A 23,133-nucleotide genomic window follows, 5' to 3' on the forward strand; every position below is an offset into this window, starting at 1 on the left:
CCCAATTAATGGATGGGAAATTTAGAAGAACAAACTGGATTGTAATGATCAATGTGTACCTGTCTGATTTCTCCTGTACGGAATGTATGTTAATATTGCAGTGGGCGGCTATTGCTCTTTAGATATTCTGCTCTGCAGGGACTGTTGTTCTACTTTTATATATTTGATATGATAAAATCAATAAAAAATAAAATAAAAAAAAATTGGCGTGGGTAGCTTATGTGAACAAAAAGTTATGAGGGCCTAAGCGCGAACTGCACCAAATAGCCAAAAAAAGGCTCGGCACAGGAGGGGGAAAAGGCCTGTCAGCGAAGGGGTTAAAGTAATGTTATAGTTTGGTGTTGAGATAAGATCTCATTTTTAAAAACAAAAAACACTGAAATTTGCCAGTTATAGTTTTGTAAACTAATTGTAACTTGTGCCCCCTGTCAAGCACTTCTCATGATATCACATATTACATCATTTATGACGTCATGGATGACAACTCAAATGACTTAGTTGATCTCGTCACTGGCTGGAGGCCAGCCCCTGCTCCCAACTCCCTGTGGACAGGCAATGCCCCCTTCCCCCAACCCCACCCCCCCAATAATCGCTTAAGATTCTGCATGTGAGGACATACTGATCTATATGCTGGCTTGTCACCTTTACATTTAAACCAAGTCTCCCGGTGTAGGAAAGAGACTTACTGTTTCTGTTGGCAAAAAAAAATGTATTTTACCTTTTCTCATTTTCAGCTGCCCTGCCCTAGGCCAAGCAAGTTAGTGGGGGAAAGAAATCCCACGATTTATCTTTCTTGCTCTCCTTCGCTGGTTCTGAATGTACTGAAGTACAACATGTGGGTCCTGGGTAATGGAAAGGCTGCTTGGTTTAACGGGAGCGAACTGAAACAGGAGGTCCCTGTTTAAAAGTAGCTCTGTTTTGCTTCGACCGTCCCTGCTGAGACGCAGCTCACCAGTAGGGGCGGGGCAGGGATAGATCTCTCTACGACTAACCAGCGCACAAAGCCAATAGTGCGTGACGAGGGTGGAGTTCCGAAGAGAGCCAGTGAACGGGGGATACATACATTCGGTAGGCTACCAAATATTATACAATACCGGCCTCTAGCGGATTGTACAGGCTTCTTTTTGCTCACTGCGAGAAAGGGGGACCGAAGCCTGTGAGGCGCGCTGTGGCAAAGCCTGCAGAGGGAACCCCGAGACCTTCGTTGCTCGAGGAAATCCCTCCAGAGAAGGAGCGGCGCTTGCCTTCTACCGGGAGGCCGAAGCCGACATCAGCGCCGGAGGAGAGGGCTGCGGGGATCTCAACACAACCTTCTGGCGCATCGTTCGCCTGGCTGTTAATTCTGGTAGGTGCGCACCCCCTCTCTGCATTACAGCAGCCGCACTGCACATGTCCCCGCAGTCCACCTTTTCCACACCAGGATATATAAACTGTGCGCACCACTGGAGGGGGTGGGGAGCTTTCACTGCAGTATTCTTGCCTCCCCCCTCCTTCCATTCTGTTGCACCACAAGCTGTTTCAGTAAAAATGGAACTTGATAGCTTAAGCGACCTTCTGAATTGACAGCATGTTTTCATGGCCAGCCTTAAGTTCTGGGCCTTATAGGGATCCGTGTCACGCTCCATCACATGTACACATCGGTGTAGCTAGCATATGTCCCAGAGTATATCATGCATTTCATGCACACGGCTTTGCTGTTCCTTGTTTGCGTGTGCGCAATGCGTTGCGCGTGCAGGACCGTGCTTGCATTCCAAAGGGCCACATGCAGCATTTCTGTTACCGGTGGCTGCACATGCTGCATTTAATTTACATGACCTGTACCAATCCATGATTTGATGAATTTCATGGCCAGGGCTGTGCTCGGTTCCACGGCACTGTATATTTCACGTTCAGGGCTGGCCGTGCATAGCCCAGAGCACGGTGCGGCATCCCATGTGTTAAAATGTGGATTGTACTGGCCTAGGGCAATGTGCTTTCAACGTACAAGGCATTGAACGAGTGAAGTGCCTCTTCAAATAGCCTCCCTCCGGGGGAAAATGGCATTCCGATTTTTATTAAGGATTCGTTTTTTGCATTTAGAAAATGCAGTTTTCAGTTAAATTTACACATGTAGTTGAAGGTTGTGCCGTATGAGCCATGCCCTTCTTTCTAGGTTTTTGACGTAAGTACCCTAGGGGTCAGCAGTTTGCTGAAGATGTGTGCAGGGTGGGAGCCCGTGACATTGCACCGTCTATACTGCAGTCAGACACTAGCGTGTTTCCAGCTGCCTGCCAGCCCACCACACTGTCACGGTGCCCGAGCTCCAGGGCGACCAGCAGCGGGGCACGAAGGACCTAACCCACAACTAACAACGAGATACGTAAGAAGGGGAAAACATGTTAATTTGTCGTTTCCCTGTTGTAAATCTGCCAACATTTATAGTTGGTCGGATTGCGCTAAACCTTTAGACGGTGGCAAACGGAGAGTTTACATTTGAATAGGTTCTTGAGAGGGAGCGTACTTCCAGAACTGGTAGAGTTGGCGCGTGAGCTAGGGACAGGGGCACGGCTGTGCTGGCCTGGGCGCCCTGGTGTCTGTCTAGGAAGCCACCAGCTGATGCGCCAGCATCCCAGAGCAGTGGCCATGCTGACGTCACCTGCTGAGCGATGAGAAGACCCAGACCTCGGTGCGGCTCGTTCACGTGTAGCAGCCGGGAGTGACATTAACTCAAGTAAGAAGGGCAATGTGAATTTACTGACTGCACGCGCATGCCAGATCTTGTCTGAACAATAACCCACCTCCCACTGCCCCTCCAACCTAATTATCATATTCATTTTCTGAGCTGCATTTAGATTTTGAGTTTGCAACTTTTTAGATTGTGCCTCGCGTGGGTGTTGCTGTGGCGGAGTGCAGCAATGCAGACACGCTCTTTTTCAGCCCCAGGCAGGAGAAACAATGCTCCCAAGGTCGAACAGAAATCTGCAGTGAGAAAGGACAATGAGATGACCCTTAAATGATGTCCAAGAGACACAATGCAGGGAACGGAAAGTCATAATGTACAGCTTGCATTTTCATCTGGCAAATTACACCGAAATGGAACCAGTACTGAGTAGTGTGCATTTTTATCTAAGCCTCCCAATCGATGGAATCGATTTAACATTCAAGACCATGACACACAATAACTTTAGCTTTTTTCATTCAAAGTTTTTTAAAAACATTATTTTATTGTAGAATAACAACATACTACAATACACTTAAGCAAAATTCTCAACATATTAAATGTTCAGGTCTGTAATAACGTAGAAAGCATGGCCTGTGATGTAATTGGGTGCTGCACTAGCATATCAATATTTAAGTACAATGTTTTTCTTCTCACTTGATTACGTTTGGTCTGCACTGCTTAGCAACCATTTCATTGTTATACGTCTTATAATTATATGTGAGTAAATCACAGCTACACGTTATTGTTCAATTACTGCACTTTTATTAGTCAAACATGCTTATTTGGTTGCACGTTTCTTCAACCAGAGAGGTCACACCCGCATGAATTTGAACGTTTTTGGCAAAATATTAGCAATTCGTGATGCTAAGTCCTTCCAATTAGATTAATGCTTTATTGGGGCGTCCCCGGGATGCTGAAATAGCAGTGCATGTATGGTTTTATTGGGATTCATAGCAGCATTGACTTTCATCATGCAAAGGTTTGGGTGAGTAGAGGCGCAGTAGACTGCTGCCTTGCAGTAGACTTTTTTCGGGTCTTAAGTATCTTGTAATGAGTTTTGAATTTGTTTTGGCCTTTGACGTAAGCCAGCAGGTTAGTTGGTTTCCATGGATCAGTTGAGGCGATCCTTATGAGCCCTGATCTCGTGCCTAACCCATGGAACAGAGTCGTTTTCTTGATCGCTTGCACTTTTCAAAACTTGTCCTTGTTCACTCCTCAGCAGATCTTCTGTTACATCATGATTGAGGATGCGATCGTTGACAACCACCATGTGCACCAGCCTCTCTCTCTCACTGTAGAGGAAGAGGCTCACGTTTTAAACGTACAAAACAATAGAAATTCAGCTATTATAGTTAGTTATTTCAAACAACTATAACTCGTGCCCCAAGGAACTACAACTCGCACCCTCATTATGCTCAGTTATTTAATCAACAATTGTACTACAAATGCTACAGTAACATTATCAATGGTGTTCTAAAAGATACCAGGAGTGCAGTAATATATGGGGTAATTAGCAGTTCATGGCGAGAGTTATAGTTACCTTAGGGCACGAGTTACACTTACTTGAAATAACTATGACAGGTGTATTTCTATGGTTTTCTTAGTTTAAAATGTAAGTCTAACTATAACGTCCCTGTAACCTTTGTTTTTTCACCGAATTTTTATGTTTTAATGTAAAGTATTTTTCAATTACTATATGTTAATCCAGCTACCTCCCATACCCACACTAAAACACTTTACCACCCAAAAACCCATACTCACCATAAACCCCAAAAACTCATACGCTCTGTAAACCATAAAAATTCCCTTGCCATCCAAAATCCTATACCCACTCTAAACCCTAAACATTCCCTTGCCTCCCTAAACCTGCACCCATCTTATAAATTCCATTCTCAACCAAAATACATACCCACCCTAAACTTTAAAATTGCTCTTTCTACCCACCCTAAACCCTAAAAATTCCCTTGCATCCAGAAATCCATACGCACCCTAAAACCTACATGTGTCCTTACAAACCAAAAACCCATGCCCACCATAAACACTTATATTGCACTTGCCGCTCAAAAATCCATATCCACCCTAAACCCAAAGTTACCCTTGCCACCCAAAAACCCATACCCACCCTAAACCCTAAAATTACCCTTGCCATCCAAAAACCCATACCCACCGTAAACCCTAAAAATTCCCTTGCCACCCAGAAACCGATACCCACCTTAAAATTACCCTTACCTTCCATAAACCTATACCCACCCTAAACCTTAATAGTTCCTTGCTGACTAAAAAAACCATATCCACCCTAAACCCTAAAATTACCCTTGCCACCCAAGAACCTATACCCACCCTAAACACTAAAAAGCCACTTACCACGCTGACACCCATGACCCCCCCCCCCAAGGTAACCATACCTTGCACCTTCACCATGCACAGCTAATTACTCCACATATTATATCCTTGGTGACATCTTCTTTGGCATTTTTGATATCATCACTGCAACATTTGCAATAACATCATTGATAATAAAACAGTGCATGGTGTAGGGCTCTAGTTATAGTTACTTGAAATAACTCTATAACTGCTACATTTTTATGGTTTTGTATGAGTAAATTGAGAACCCAACCTTAACGTCCCCTGTAACCTTTGTTTTTTTCAGTGTGTGTATATGTGTGTATATATATATATATATATACATATATATATGTTACACAAACATAATACTTACCTGTAAAACCTTTACAATGAATATGTTCTTACTATTCATTCCTTTACAACGAACTTCGTTGTAATGTTATTCACTGTAAAGGCATGCTTGGTAATGGCATGCATGGTTAAGCCTGTGTGGTAATGGCATGCAGGGTTCAACCTTTGTTGTAAAGGCTGTTTCCCCTACAGCACTGACCATAATTTCTATGCCAAATAAACCCCTAATTTTGTTCCTTCCTAAATTAAATGTTTTAAGTTTGACCAGTTTGACTTAGTCAAGATGGCTTCAGGTGTGCCATACTTTTGTCATAAGGTAGACTGTTAGCACTCTAGTAGTTCTTTAGAACACTCTGTGAGGCTGCAGTAGTACAAGGCAATCAACTGACAGTCTGCTCCTGTTGGAAGTGTCAGACTTCATTCTCATATGACTGAGAAAGATAGTGTGGATTTACAGAAAAAATGCACTCATTTTAGCTTCCGGAGCACCTTCCATAACCTCTAGGAAAATCATGAGAAAACAGTTTTCTCTCAAATATAATGCATGAAATTACAGCAGAGTAAAATCACCTTAGAACACACCACAATTACAACAAATGATTTATATTGTAAGTAACATTTGTTATCACCCTTTATACGTTTTCCTTTTTATGACTTTCAAACCCTGCCATTCATTACAATGCATTTCAATGGAGTGCCATCATGTATATTGGTCCCAAGATGGCTGTCAGCAATTTAACCATGAGAAATCAGTGCTTAGGCTATACAAATTTGGATTTCCTTTAATTTCTCCTAACCTACTAAACAGATTTACACTAAATAAAAAAGCACAGTCTTTGGTACAAAATTTCTGTCCAGCAGTCCAGGCTGTAGTCCTGTTCAAAAGTCCTGTGTGAACTAACATGGGCTATTTTAACCCCCCTTGTTTTTCTCGGCCCGCTTGACAAATCGCCCCAAAACTTTCCATGCCCAACAACAATCACTAGCACTTTTGTGGATACATTTTGTGAAGCTTCATCAAACGATTCCCAAGATATAGGCAAATCTTTTCCTATGGAATCATGGTCCTAACTATAACTACCTACTGGCATCCACCAGTGATTAACATTTGTAGTAAGGCATAAGGCAATACTTACCTGCGTGGTAACGGCATCATTGTGAAGGCTGTTTCCCTTGTACACTTGATTGGCTTTTCTGTGTGGCAGAACCTGTGTACCACTTCCTACACTGTCTTCTATTGTTTCTCCTTAATTCCAGCATGAATAAATTCCCCAGTTGCCATGGTGATCAAGCCTGTCATTTTGGAACAGTCCTCCCTTAGTCTGCCCTTCTCTAGAGCTGCTAAGGCTGATGGGAGATTTTGTGTGCTACAATTTCAGGTGGGGCTGCATTCATCAACCACTCTTTAAGGAATGGTCCCAGTGAACAATGTTTCGTCCTTCATGATTTCATATGGAGGTTTTCTTCCTAGGATCATTCCATGCCGTCTGCATACGTGATTCTACATGAGCATGGCTTTGCGTCTCTGACTCAAGGCATACGAAATGGATAAAGTGCACTCCTGGGCTCACTAGGTTCACTCTCCACATACAATGACGAGTTGCACAGCCCACAAAGGTATAAGGGCAGGTTCTAAACTAGACTACCAAGTTACTGATGGACCAAAAGCATATATACAGTTGCATTCCTATGGGGTTCCTGTTAACTTCTCCATTCTGAGATGGAGAGATGCTAAGGTTTTTGTCAGCGCTTTTAGAGATAGCTTACAAAACCATTCATTCTTGAGGACTTCGTTCTTTAGTGGGCTATTATTATGTAGAATGTGGGAACACCTGATTTCACTATTAATCACACTGGCCTCGTCACCTCTGACTCCTGGGCAGCCAAAATGACAAGGTTTTCTTCCAGCATCTTTTGGAGGGATATGACACCTAAACCACACGCATATTCAACAGAGTACACTGAAATATGAGAAGAAGGCAGATATATACACATAGTGACGCTTCTGCACACTCCACTGCCCCTTAAGCTTGTTCACTAAAGTAAAAAAAAAATGGAGCAGTGTTGATTGGAGCTTACTGGGGCAACATCTCAGCAATCCTTTGGAATCGTTGGACTTTATCTGTAAATAGAGAAGGAAGAAGTTCATGGATCGGGAGCCTGAGCTGTGGTACATGCATCACCGTCGCAGCCCTGCCTCCTCCACTACAGTAGTTGTCATAACCTTTATCCAACATGAAATATATTTGTCTAATACCAAGCTGGCTAATGGTTGCCACTTCCTTGGCCCAAAATGTGGGCAGTGGGCTGATGTTTGAGCTCTAGTAGATACTGTCAGTATGATCCACATTTAATTCATGTGAATATGCATGTTGCTGCACCATTTGTGTACTGGAAGACTTTGTTTAGGACTTTAGTGCAACTCTGCTTAACGTTGCTGTTGTGACACACTTTTGTGCTTTATCCATACTGTGTGGTTTATGTTGGCACCTAAAAACGACTTCTTTCGGAACGCACCCCGTCACCTGATGCCTTTGCATTTTTTAAGTCAGTTTCAGTAGCACTTTACACTCTCGGAGTCACACAGCCCCGAGCTGCCTTTGTGTACTCCCCACCTCTGCCTCGTCATTTTAGGACTGCGGTATTTGATTGGCTGGAATCAGATAGATATAATAAGGCCACAGTATAGTTACATGCAGATTTCTCCGCTTATTCCAGCCCATTCAGACACAAATACATTTACCACAGGGACTACAGCTACTCTTCATCTGCTAGTCAAGATAACGTTCAACAATAACAATTTCAATTGTATATTATTTTCCTTATTTCCTGTTTTTACTTTCTTACAATGGAATGTGGGGTTTGCAATGGAATTCGCACATTGTTTTATGGTTGTAGACAAAACGCATTGATAGCAGTTAACTTTTCAACACTGTCAGTACTTCTCTAAATTTATCTAAGTGTGGTAGACTTCTAGAGTCAAACAGTGTGCCATAAATCCATTCGATTTCCATTGCTCACCGATGGACTGCACATTCTCTGTGTAGGGTACACACTTGAAGGCGGAAATGTTTGTCAGCTCACAATTCCTTTTGCTTGCAGAGACTGATCACACTGATGACAAAGCGCAGAATGGCTATTTCTTTTAGCTATAATAAGGATGTATGGGCAGATGTGAGAGTTCAGACAGTAAACATATACTCAGTACCAAGCAGAACTCTCAGTTGTCTCGTCTTGTAAACATATTACATTTCCATGTCTGACTATACTTCTGTGGACGACGGGCATGTTGCAAGCAATCCTTTCATGTCTGCTTCCCACATTTACTTTATCTAAAATGAACTCCAAAAATGGACACAAGAAAATTAAACACTTTATGTTTTTTTCCCTTGAAAAATATATTTATCTTTTTCACAAACAAGTAAATGCATACTGAAAGAAAGTATATTGGTGCTCAAACATTATAATAAATTTGTAATGGTGCATGATTAAATACACTACATGCTCTCTCTAAATATTTACATACTTTAGGTCTTGGTGCCAAGCACATGAGACAGGGCATTGGTGAATGTGGAGGTGAGTGATTGTACTGGCCCATTGTGAACCTTTGGAGCAGTGTGATCCATTATGCACTATAAGATATGGTTAGTAGTGAGAGATCTTCGTTGCCATTGGAAGTCTTCCAGTGGTACTTATGCTAGTGATACGCAACATGCTTTACAGACCCATAGTAGGTGCAAGGGGTGCAGCCAGGCACCATCTTTTGCAAAGCCATACTCCACCGACACACTCTTTGCAAGGTGCAACACAATATAGCCTAAGCTGGGTAGTAGGTCCATACCTCAGTTCCTGTGCAGTGGCTCACAGTGATATTCAAGCAAGCTTCAGAGACACGCAACATGCCAGTGACATTGCCACATGTTTTTCTAGCAGAGTCAGATCCTCCTTTGCACAGTCTGATTCAGTCTTAGCATCCATTGGTGTATTATTTGTCCATCCACACAATTACTTAAGAAAGCCAACATCTCCCATGCTGATGTAGGGTTAGAGGGTCTCTGTCCTTGTAGGATCTTGTATGCAGTAAGAAAAATGTAGCATTCAAAACAGTGTAGCAGGCTTTTTCCCCACCGACCAATAAAACTTACTAGCACCATTTGTTATCTCTAAAATTATTTAAACCACGGAGCTATCGTGAAAATATACAGTAATTTATTTTATATTTCCTCAGTGGGGGAATACTCATAAGTCTCAAATAAAAAATGAAGGCATTAGTAACAATGTGTGACTTTCCCTGAGCCGAGTGCAGACACACCACCAATCTAATAGATACTCCTCCTGTGCAAGTGATGCATCTTGACACATTCATGGCATGGCTTGAAGCATTCTGTGCATGTTTGTAGCATTTGCTGTCCAGCTGAAGAGCTGGCCAGGTCTTCCCTGCTTTGAGTCAAGAGCAGTTTTGCAGGCAAGTGGTACTGATCTTAAGAGTTTGTGGCTTTGAAATGGTAGTAAAACCACTTTATTTCTTACTTCACTCAACTGTTACTACTTTTTTACTAATACCAACATTTTAAAACACCAAATACCATCAATCTTTGAAAAAATGTTTTTCTCTAATACTGACTAAAATTAGTGCAAAGCGTAGCCACAGTAAACCATCAAAATCCAATCCTCCTAAAGTCTGTAAGCCATTCTGGACTTTTATAGAAAGTCATATAAAACTGAAGACATTTAAACTGATATTATCTTTATGAGACACCCTAATTGTTTGAAAGCTCAGAAAATACACTTAAACAAATACTAACTGGAAGAGTTATCCTGTCACCCAGTAGGGGAGAGTGCTAACGTTTTTGTACTTCCATGTCGGCTAAATAACTACTTTTAGTGAGGTGCTAGGGGTGTGAAGTAAGGAGAAACACTTCAGAAAGCAGTATTTTAAAAGGTTAAACAACGCACAGTCCAACGCAAGTTCAGGAAATGTAAACGAAAAAAACCGTTACCTAACTACTAAAAATGTTAACAAAGATTGATATAAGGAATAGGTAGATATCTATAGAAACCATTGTGTGATATGGCTTAGGGGTTTTCCCCAGCTAACAAAATAGACCAACCCCGCCAATGATGAATGTATCTGAACTGTTTCTGAAAAAAGCTCCAAAAAACAGATATGATGTGCAGTAACATCTGATGTAAAGGGCTTGCGAAGAAGAAGAACGCTTCCATGGCAATAAAACACTATGAAGGAAGAGGAGATTGTTTTACTTCCGCAATAGAGCTGTAACTTTATCTTCATATTCTGAGTGGTCTTCTGACAATTGTCTAATTTCCTGTGCAAAAAGGTTGTACCACTGGCAGAAATGTTTAGGCGACTGCCGTCTGACAAGCCCCCTGCACAATAGTTGGTCAGTCTTTGCCAATATATCTCTCACCTAGTCTAACCTACTCTTTTTCTAAAATGACATAGCTATCTCTTTGCTACACTTTGGATTGTTTACAATTTCTCAGAATTTGGTTTGAGGCTGGTATTTAAATTTCAGTTACATGACACAGGATATGTACTTCTAAACCCTGCACCAAATGCAGTAGGGGTACATGAAGGACAATAAATACCTCTCCCCAAACTTACATTGAGTAGCACTGTGTTTTACAGTTTCATCAACCCACATGCCCAAGGAACACTTTTATTGAAGCCATTATCTCCTTGCATTTTCGAGCAGGCATTAAGGGGGGCACTGTAAGTGAGAAGTGGATGTAAGTGACACCTTTTGTGAGCCATGGGCAATGTGACACTGACTATAGTTGCACCATTTGTAAGCAGGCAGAGGCCTCAAAGAGGCCATTGACAGGGTGGGTGTAAGGAATTGGGTTAGCTGAAAGGGGTAAGAACCCATCTCAAATATTAATCACAGTTCTTGCCAGGGAGAACCGCTAAAGTCAATAAGTAAACCTGAAGTCAACCCTCTGGTAGCATTGGCACCATACAGGCAGGCTTAACTTGGTGGCAATGTGTACAATATTTATGCAGTATTAAAACAATAATAAAGCTGAAATGCAAACAATTTCCCAAAATGATTTAGATAAATAGAACAAAATTTTGTAAACAAAATGGCACCACAATGGCAAAAATCTAACGAGGGGATATGATTTTTTAAAGCCCACAAACACTAGATGCCAATTATAGTCAATGTTCACTGGAGAACAGGGCCTACGTGTAATTTGACACTGACCGTGATGGAACATGGATTGGATACACTAACTTGGTTTGTCCTGGTCAAAGATTTTACCAATGCACCACAGGACCTCAGGAGAGGAATTTAGGGACTCCCAGTGTGTCAGACAGAGGCCAGTAGGAGGTTACAGCACAGGTCAGTTTGCCACTCGTCAGTTGGGCACTTGCAAGAAAAGCCCACTTGTAGCTTGTTGTGTCTCCATAGTTTTAACAAGAGGCCAGCCTTATGACCCTTGAAATCCATGTCCTTGCCCTGAGTACAAGAGAGAAAGCACATCCAATCTTCTAGGCTTGTCTCAGACAGCAGGTTCAGTCCTTTCTGAGGCATATTTTTAGAACTGCTGTGAAGTGGTTTCCTGGAGATGCCATATTTATGCTTGGCACAAGCTAGTGGGTGGAAGTGCCCATTGGGGACAACCTAACCAATGAGGTAAAGGTTTCCGGAGACAACCCTACCCACTTTGGGCATTTTTGTGAAGGCAGAACTCTTCAGTCACAGTAAACCTGGGCTCTTGGTGCTGGGGGGTATGCTTAGGGAATGTACTATGGTAATCCTAGTGTCCTTCCACATCTAATGCCAAAATCCAGTTTGATGCTGTCCCTGTACCCACAACAGCCCCAGAGACACAAATCTGCTAGAAAAAAACATAGTTTTCAGCAATTAGACATGGGATACACAAGAACTGTTTTGACCTTTGGCCTTTGCCTTTGAAGTGCACCCCAAATGTTATATGTAAACCAGCAGGACAGTTAAACAGGCCGTGGCACTGTAATTTCAAAAAGAGGCCTACTGTATTTTGGGCAAAACTAGCTAGGGGTGAGGGGCCAAACGAAGGCCCCGGCTCAAGTGTCAGCTAATATTTGCCTGTGACAGAGGAGGCCTCTGAAGTACACCCCAAATGTCAAAACAGCAGCAGACCTGTCAAGCAGGATGTGACAGTCAAACTGAACTTGACACTTCCATGTCAAAAAAGATCCTCCCAGCCCCCTTCATATTCTGTCAGGTAAGATGGGTAATTTCTGCCCATTCAGTTCAGCCTTTTTGCTCCTGGGAACAAGTTTCCACCTTCTTCACGCTCATTTAAATGCTAATTACTGGCTGGCCAAAGGGGGCAAGCAAAATGTAGATTTAGCTTCTAGTGCCTTTAGGTGGGACAAAGTTAGGGTGACCAGATTTTGAGGAGCAAAAACCGGGAGAGGTCAGACATAAAAGAAGGACTAACGACTTTACACTCACTTTTATATCTGGCCTGTCTCGTTTTTTTTGCATAGCTTTGTGAATTTGTGTCTATACATGCATGTGTTTATATATATATATATATATATATAATTCAACAAAAGTATTCACTGCACTCCATGAAGTTCCAATAGTGCCTATTTATTAATGCCAATATAACAACCACCTACGCGTTTCAACTCCACCAGGAGTCTTGTTCACAGTGAATGAGTCCCTTTTCCCTTTTGCTATTTATACCCCATAGTGCTTCCTTATTTACAATGCATTCTGGAAGGTGTAGTTTTCAAATAAAAAAAAAACACATTTATATACTTTTCCTAATCTTGAATACATTTACTAAAATACAAAAAGAATAATATAAAAATACACATAAACATAAAAATTGATGCTGATGAAAAATAACCTTCCTCATAATATAACATAATACTTATAGCAAATTCTCTCCTCTAATGTGTCATCTCATACAATTTCTAATTCATAACATAATAACATACTTACATATGTGTGCCACTGTTCTTTTGCTATATTGTATTGCGCAAGCGAGCTATATATAAATGACACAAATTTCCTTAGAATAATTCTACAATTTTCTCATATATATGTTCAAATATAGTGTCGCTCTAGCGTGCAACCACTTCTAGCTGAGACATATTACTAAATTATTGATAACCTAGAGAGATATCAAAATGTATCTATTGTCTATTGAATTTCTTTCTCTCTCATACTCGTAAGTGGACAGATGTCTATTTACTCTAATATGACATCTGTCATTATTAAACTATGATATTTATGTCTCATGATACTTTGTCAGTGGCTAGTCCATATGGATGCCATTATTGTCATCTGTTTGGACCATATTAGCAGAATCACAGATGTACATGTAATTCTTCATCCATATTCAAATCGTAAGGCATCTTTGTACGAAGCTGGATAATGAATTTACTCTCCATTTGTCTAAGTTTTCGGATTCTGTCTCCTCCTTTCTCATTTCTTTTCATTTGTGCTATTCCTATGAATTGTAATGATCTCCAATCATTAGTGTGTGAATTTGCAAAGTGTTTAGCCATTGTGTAGCTCATGTCTTTGTTGGTGATAGCTCTAGTGTGTTCTAAGATCTTTTTCTTTAATGGACAGATTGTACTGCCAATATATCTCAAACCACATTCGCATTCCAGCATATAGACTACATATTGGCTATCACAGGTGATTCTTTGTGAAATGTTCGTAGTCTTACCATTGTAGTCCGTATAGGTTTTGGTGTTTCTTGCAATTTGACACACTTTGCATTTATTACATTTGTAAAAGCCCATTGTCTCATTTTTCAGCCAGTTTCTTGTGAATGGTAAGACTACGAATCTGTCCATTAAAGAAAAGGATCTTAGAACACACTAGAGCTATCACCAACAAAGACATGAGCTACACAATGGCTAAACACTTTGCAAATTCACACACTAATGATTGGAGATCATTACAATTCATAGGAATAGCACAAATGAAAAGAAATGAGAGAGGAGGAGACAGAATCCGAAAACTTAGACAAATGGATAGTAAATTCATTATCCAGCTTCGTACAAAGATGCCTTATGGATTGAATATGGACGAAGAATTACATGTACATCTGTGATTCTGCTAACATGGTCCAAACAGATGACAATAATGGCATCCATATGGACTAGCCACTGACAAAATATCATGAGACATAAATATCATAGTTTAATAATGACAGATATCATATTAGAGTAAATAGACATCTGTCCACTTACGAGTATGAGAGAGAAAGAAATTCAATAGACAATAGATACATTTTGATATCTCTCTAGGTTATCAATAATTTAGTAATATGTCTCAGCTAGAAGTGGTTGCACGCTAGAGCGACACTATATTTGAACATATATATGAGAAAATTGTAGAATTATTCTAAGGAAATTTGTGTCATTTATATATAGCTCGCTTGCGCAATACAATATAGCAAAAGAACAGTGGCACACATATGTAAGTATGTTATTATGTTATGAATTAGAAATTGTATGAGATGACACATTAGAGGAGAGAATTTGCTATAAGTATTATGTTATATTATGAGGAAGGTTATTTTTCATCAGCATCAATTTTTTATGTTTATGTGTATTTTTATATTATTCTTTTTGTATTTTAGTAAATGTATTGAAGATTAGGAAAAGTATATAAATGTTTTTTTTTTTTAATTTGAAAACTACACCTTCCAGAATGCATTGTAAATAAGGAAGCACTATGGGGTATAAATAGCAAAAGGGAAAAGGGACTCATTCACTGTGAACAAGACTCCTGGTGGAGTTGAAACGCGTAGGTGGTTGTTATATTGGCATTAATAAATAGGCACTATTGGAACTTCATGGAGTGCAGTGAATACTTTTGTTGAATTATATTCCTCGAGATTGGTCCTCTCCGTCACTGGCACCGGCAGTGGAGTGCGCCACCCAGCAACCTTTAGACCATTTTTGTTTTGAAGAATATATATATATATGTATATATACATACACACACACACACACACACACACATTTACAAGACTATACATATAAAATTAGCTATGACTTGACTTCCCACCCTGCAACCACAGCCCGTCCCCCACCCACCTCTCTCTGCCCCCCACTCCATCTCTGCTGGGAGCAGACAGGGGACCGTGTTGCCTGACAGTAACAGATAAATTACTTAATGATTGCATACTTTGTAGGCGTCTGTTAAAGGAGAGCATACCTTTAATTTATGCTTCCCGGGATAATCTGACCTTTGTCCCAAAAACCGGGAAATTTATGTAATAATTTGACCTTTGTCCCAAAAACCAGGACATTTGTTTAAAATTTAGAGAAGCGTCGGGACACCGGGACAGTCCCCTAAAAACCGGGGCTGTCCGGGGAAATCCGGGACATCTGGTCACCCTAGACAAAGTCAACTTCCTAAAAATTACCTTTCCGTGTTATTTAGCCATTTGTCAATATTGGGGGTGAAGGCACTGGCCTCCACACCATGGGTTTGCAAGATGAAGGATAATCCACACAGATCATGGGTTTTTCAGGATACAAGGAGAGCACTGGGAGCAAACGGGACATATGCAGTGCTAGCTGCAACTGGGATTGGAAGTGTATGCAAATTGAGATAGAACTAAGACTATAGGATACCATACTTTTTAAGTGGTGACAGGATTAAGGCAAGTTATAATCTTCTTTAAAAATGAACCTGAAATGTAAGCATCAGCAGGGCTGGTATAGTGTCCTACGTTTAGAGTCCTTGGACCAATGTAGCGGCAGAGAGGGTAATGAAAAAATGATAGGATTGTGCTTAAAAGAAGCCAAAATTCAGACACCCCAAAGTTATCTAAGCTCCCTCTTTATGATGTATAGTCTGTGTATCCTAATACTGACACAGAGCCTACACTGCTTGAAGTGCCATACAGAAATATAACTACCTTAACTATGATCCTCTAAGAGGATTGGTGTGACCCCACCCAGGCGTTTCTCATATGGAAGGAAACAGTGCTTGGCCACAAGTTGTGATAGAGATCACACACACATGGCTACAGGGCCTCCTGTTTTTTCAGACTTTGTGGTGAGTCACACTGCATAATTATGATAGGAGATTGTTGAGCTTGGAGTCTGGGTGCCCAGTCATTTTTCATGACTAATTTGATTGCTTTTCCCTTTGTTCCTAATTGATGTGTGCTTGTTGTTGTGACCATCATTAAGATACGTTTTGTAGAAGGACACTATTGATAATGGTACTTAATATTGTATCCAGCGTAGAAGTGGCTTGCATCTTACCTTTCCCAGTCCTGTAGATTGCAAGTTAGCTTGCTGCGCTAGGCTATCAGGAGCATCCTCTCGAACATGCCGCGTAAGTTTAGTAAGGTGCTCTCTAGACTTTTGCAAACCTATTTGTTTGCTCAGCACCCTACAGCTGAGACTGTGAAATTCTCATACTTTGAGCTGTCCCAGCCTGTTTTTTCACAAACTCGCATTGACTCTTTCCCCACCTACATACTCTGAAATGTTCCGTTTTTTTTCCTAAAAATTATTTTTTTTGTAGGATGTTATCGCTGATTTTCTTTTTAACCTTTAAGTATAGTAAAGTTGACTGACTGAAACAATGAAATTGTCGATGGCCTAACCATTAACATATCCTGCCTTCATGAGATTCTTAAACGGGGAACAAACAGTATATCCTTGTTAAGCAATGTTGTTAGCAGAGAACAGTAGAACAAAGGAGAATTGCAACATATATGCGTCTTTCCCCATAGGATGTCTGAGGCAATGCGCCCTTGTACGACGAAGAGCGTTGGTAAAAGCGGTGACTGTTCCTGTTTTGCACCCTGGTTAACTGTGGAGGGTGAACGGCACCAGTGTTAAGTAAGATCTTGCGCCTGTTGAGAAGGACTTGAGAACCCAAGCATGCTAAACCTGGCATCTGGCCGGAAGTAGTAACCTCAAAGTAGCCGCAGTGTTCCCCTCAAAAGCTCCAGCTTCTGGAAAAGGATTGAAATATGCGTGTGAAAGATGAGACGCTTAATCCCCCGTCTCGGCACTAGTTTCTGATGTGAGACATGGAATCGCAGAATGGGCGTGTCAGTTGCCCTAGCCATTGACTCCGAGTGCACCGTCACTCAGTCGTGCGTACTGCAGCAGCAATTCCCCCCCCTTGCCATCAGCACACTGACATTCACTGTGAACAGGGTAATACAAACATTTGTGCGCCTACACTTAACATTCCCAACTATTTCAGCGCTTGGAGAGGGGAAGTCGAGAGGGCATCTCGCCCCCCTTCCCTGAATCCACCTGCTTCATTGCCTTCGACACTGTGAATTTTGAACAATGCATGTTTAGAAACTCTTAGGGCAGTGTAAAGTCTAAACAGTAATAGATCTTAACGTCTTTCCCCTCAGTCCACTCACTAACTTCTACGAAGGAATATCACCAATCTGTATTTAGGGTGGGACACATGCCACCTAAGGCTGAGTAACATTGGGATTGTGGACGATGTAGGGTCCAAGTGGGGCTGCCCCGGTTCAGTCACAACTTCCTACACCATAATTGAAATATATAAGTATGCAAATTGTACATCCCCGTGAATTGCATGGTCCTGGGACCCTCTCTACAAATAGATTAAAAGCAGGGATCCGTGTGGCAGTGGGTCTTTATTGTTGCAAATGCTTCCCTGAGGTGGAGGGCGGTAACAGAGGACATCTCGCTGGCTATAACGGGTGAATTAATCGGCAGTTTCTATAAATGAAACAATGCTATTACTATTTTGGTCAACGATCAGCCACTCAGGGGACTCGTTCTCCCCTCACATTTTCATCTGCCCCCAACATCTTTACTTCATCTCATAATAGAAGTGTTTAATCAATGTGATATATAGTCTAAGAGTCAAGTACAGGGGCACCCTTTCTCTCCCACGCAGACTCCTGTGGTATCTCTCTTCCGCTCACCTTAGTGGTGCAAAAGCCGGTGACTGAGTAGGTGCAAAGACGTGACCCTTCTTTTTTCCCCTGAAGAACCACACGTTTTTTTGTGAAATGACTGTTCTGCAATGTGTGGATCAGGCCTTTTCCCGCCAAGGGCTATGAATCTATTCAAGTCCTATAATGCACTGGTTGGTAGGAGTAATAGTGACATGATCTGCGCCTTTCACTTACTGCTGTATCAGGATTCATTTTAGTTCCTCTCCAGTCGTCATCTCTTGCCTCCAGTGGCTCTGGACTAGTCTAGTACTGACAAGTCCACCCTTTCGGCGCCCGAGGATCCCGTCACACGCAAAGTCCAAAATTTCACTTGAACATTAAGTACACACAAACAAAACCATGGTGGCGCAAACCTGATCTGGTGCCCACAGACTCAGTGGACTCCAAACATGCGATCTTCCTGCAGTACACGCATATTGTACTCCACTTGTGACATAGGAACCCCAAAAGTAGTCTCATGGTTTGTAAGCCTGGTAAGGCAAACATAATATAATATAGTAGAGAAGTCTTATTTAACAAAAGTTTTGAACGCGGCTTGTAAAGCGTCACTGATCAGGAACGTAATGAATAATTTGATTGTCCAAAATAAGATGTGTATTTTTTTTTGGTGAGAACACTAGGTAGATCGTGAGTATGATGTGGCATTTCAAATACTTGTTTGTATTTGTAAAGTATTTATTGATCATTTTGTGAGTGTATTTTGTAGTGTAAAAGGTGTTATTGTAAACTGACCGAAAATGTTTGACTCAAGATGTATTGCAGGCTCTTAAACACTGACAACGTGTTATACAAATGTGCTTCGTAGTCCAAGCAAAGGCTGATGTGTTTAGTTGTGACATGCTTTATGCTTAAACTACATTCAGCAACTGGGTAAACTGCGAAAATGTATCAGAATATGTCAAGGCTGGCACGATTGCTGGTGAAGTGCCCCAGAGATATTAGTGTCTGTGGTGCAGCTTAAATATTCACGTGGTAGGACAGAGCCACACACATAGTTTCACCACATTTCCCTCTTCAACAAAATAGTGTTGTGGTTTTTGAAGCATATTAATCACAGCAGTTGAGATCCGAAAGAATAGAGTAATGAAAGGCCTGCAATCCTGTGGGTCACCAAAGGATGGGATGGGGGTCAGTTACAAATTGCCATATCAATTAAACATATGTTAGAATTGTTGTTCCTAATGTTGGGAGTGGCGTCATACAACTGGGAGTCCTTGGTTGCTAAAAGAAACTAGAGGTATATCAGTAAACACATGTTCTCATGCCAATACACAGGCCCTGGCTGGTAGGTTTACAGGCACAGACTATTCATTTACCTGGGAATCATTTTTGATGTTAATCTTGCCTTTTCTGACCAGATCAGCAAGCTCATCTCCTGCTTCCTTTTATTAAAATCATTGAGAAAGATTGTCCAGTGTATTCCTTTTTAACTGCAGAAGCTGGTAACCATTACTCTGGTGATATCCAGACTTGATTACTGTATTTGCACTTTTTATGTGTGCCTGTCTTATCCAGGTGGATGGTTGACACCTGTTCGGTATAAGCCAATAAGGACGCTCAATGAAGGACCACACGCCAATAATAAATACAATTTAGCTTTACTAGAATTGCAGGTAAATGTAGGCATTTAGCACATTAACAATAGTAGAATAAGAATAGCAATGAAAAGCATCTATTTATTTATATATAAGTACACTACAAAGAGCATCTATGCATATATATATATATATATATATATATATATATATATATATATATATAGAGATATATATATATATATATATAGAGATATATATATATATACACGTATATATAAGCAAAGAGTTCATTGACAGATATAAGTTTTGATTAACTGTATACCAAAATGCATCACACTACGATGTTCAGGAAGCAGAATATAAATGAGTTGAATACTTCAGATAAGCTTTGATTTACTGCACACCAAAATGCATGTTTCAATTACTGCAGCAGGCTCTCACTACGATGTTCAGGAAGCAGAATATAAATGAGTTGAATACTTCAGATAAGCTTTGATTTACTGCACACCAAAATGCATGTTTCAATTACTGCAGCAGGCTCTCACTACGATGTTCAGGAGGCAAAATATAAACAAACTGAATACTTCAGATAAGCTTTGATTTACTGCACACCAAAATGCATGATTCAGTTACTGTAGCAGGTTCATACTACGAGGTTTAGAAAGCAAAATATAAATGAGCTGAATACTTCAGGTTATAAACACAGTGCAAGCATAAATAATCAGTCATAATAATAGAGCAGAGAAACAAAGGCCTTTCATCCCTGTGTGGAACTTAACTTAGTCCACAAAATGCTGGGAAGCCCTCTACCGCCTGCTTGGACCTCTCTCCCCCTCAAGCATCACGGTCAGCACAACAGGGAGGCAGCGCTGGGCCATGGCAGCTTTCACAACTCCATCTGCGAGCTTCAAATCCCTCACCCACACTCCAGTGCTTAAATAACTCGAAGCTTGGATTCTATCTCATTCTGGCATTTTCTAGCTATGTTATCAGTACTTGGCTGCTCTGCCCTTCTCCAGCCGTTGTTTTCATTCCATCTTCTCCCTGTACTCTCGTTCTCAAGGTTGAGACAGAGTCTTCTACACAAACAAGCTTGAAAATAATATCATGAGCTTTTCCACGTTATTAGGGGGGGGGGGATTTCAACAGGCATCACACTCATCTACACTGCTCAAGCTAATTAACCCTTCGCGTCACAATGTCTTCCGCACCTTTCCCTATACTGATCAGTGCCCAACAACAGATTTTGGATAAATTGCAGATTCTCCAAAATGCAGCTGTCTGGCTTTTAATGAAACTCCCGAAGTTTAAATGAGCCTCAGAAGCCCTGTTGCAGCTGCATTGGCTTCCCATAAGGAATCAAATTGTCTTTAAGGCACTGAGCCCTGCTCATAATTCACTCTATAACATAGGCCCTGAGTACCTTAAAACTAAATTCAAATGGTACAGCCCCAGTCGAGCCCTCTGTTCAGCTTCATCAAGAACAGTTGTAATCCCCCACTGTAATAAAGTATCTTGGGGTGGTCAAAGGTTTAATATTACCACCGGTAAACTCTGGAATAAAATGCCCTGGCATCTCAGAAATCAAACTAATCTCTGCTTCAGAAAAAAACTCAACACCTGGTTTTATACATCTCCACTAGTCAACTAGCTGAACATTTGATGACCATCTGGCAGACTTTAGTGCCAAGACACCTGTAGGCAATTGTGAGCTCTATAAATATTATCAATATCAATATCCGAGTTGCGGAAACCTTTCTCTCTCGCTTGCCACTGAATCTTGTCCGGTACTCCTGCTTGATGTCAGAGGTATTTTTCCATGTCTGCCCTAGATCTCTTGCCTCTGGTATTTAATATGTATCTCCACCTTGCTTCTGACCCCATGCCAACAAAAACAGGGCAAACGTGGCAATTCTCAGTAAGAGTTCACAGGGACATGAAAAGAACAGCGAGCAGCTCATGCTACATGCAAGGCATAAGCTAATGCAATAGGTTATCACAAAACACTCCTATTAAGAGAGCAAAGCAGTTGACATATAAGGGACAAAAATGACATGCCATGGGAGGCCTGTTGTGACAGTCCCCCACATGAATCCACAGCCAGACATATAGATATATAGTTCATTAGAAATCCGCACCATGAAAAATTAGATGTCAAAGTTTTAATTTAGAAAAATAGAATTCACTGAGATATGCTTGACCTATAGAAATTGAACTACAATTACTTACTTGATAGCTATCCTTAAACCGTAAAAGAAAGACAAATATACTATGTCAGGCTCCTAGAATAAACTTTCGTTATTTGAAATATGGACTGGGTTCACAAGCCTCCCTACAGGAACTCTCACCATTAATAGCAACAAACTAAAAGGTGAATGGAAACCAAAGACTATGACATCTGTTTTAAAGTGAAAATGGAAACGTGGACCATGGTTGGACTTACCACTTTGCCACTGATGTGCTGCAGCTGACTTTTGGGCATGTTTCCAAGTTTTTTTTGTTTAAAGAGTTAGAGCCCAAAGGCTGAAAAGTTTTTTTTAAAGCGTTTTTACTGGGAATCTTCACTATTAGTTATTTACGGTTGATGGGGCCCACATATTATGCCCGATTTCCCTGCGTGTCTCAGTGCTGTAGATTTGACAAGGGTCTCCAACTCTGTCTTTGCACTTGTATGTTGTGGGTCTCATTATAAAATTTTGCGACCATTGAAATTAGAAAATCTGTTTAATAACACACATTCTTCTGTTCATTGTATGTTGTACACACATTTGTATGGGTTGTTACTTGCAGTTTGTACACAATCATAATCCTACTCAAACAGAACAGTTCGTGTATAGACCATCATTCAGTGACATAGCAAGGTTGCCGCTTACCTTAATGCAAGCAAGGAAAATGTACTCCTCAGATGATTTCTCAACCACACAGACTTCCCTTCCCTATCATTCCTTACCCTAATACAACATCAGTACCAGGGGCGGCTCCTCCACAGTGGCAAAGGGGCCCCAACTGAGCCAGCAGATGAAAAATAAAGCGATAGCTTGCGATCATTTTATTTTTCATAATTTTTCATCTGCTGGCTCAGTCAGCAGAGTGTACAGGGAGGGGCGGGGCTGGGCCACGGGAGTTGGGAGGGGTTGGGGGATAGGGTGCACCTAAGTGCACATGTGTTAGGTTTGCTGTCTGAGGCCGGCCAAACACACGTGCACTTAGGTTTCTCCAACCCAGCTGCATTAACAG

The 23,133-nt window shown here is 41.1% G+C and overlaps 1 protein-coding gene across 2 annotated transcripts in view; it reads left to right on the top strand.

Moving 5' to 3' along the window:
* The first annotated feature begins 1,025 nt into the window (after positions 1-1,025).
* OSBPL6 (oxysterol binding protein like 6) overlaps positions 1,026-23,133 on the top strand; it is a 566,805-nt gene continuing 544,697 nt past the window's right edge. Inside the window, exon 1 of one of the 2 annotated variants that reach the window (XM_069225427.1) lies at positions 1,026-1,345. The gene's annotated coding sequence lies outside the window, so the exon portion shown is untranslated. The remainder of the gene's footprint in view (positions 1,346-23,133) is intronic. The other variant, XM_069225425.1, reaches the window with a different exon arrangement.

This window comes from Pleurodeles waltl, chromosome 3_1, assembly GCF_031143425.1.
Source record: "Pleurodeles waltl isolate 20211129_DDA chromosome 3_1, aPleWal1.hap1.20221129, whole genome shotgun sequence".
Classification (NCBI taxonomy): domain Eukaryota; kingdom Metazoa; phylum Chordata; class Amphibia; order Caudata; family Salamandridae; genus Pleurodeles; species Pleurodeles waltl.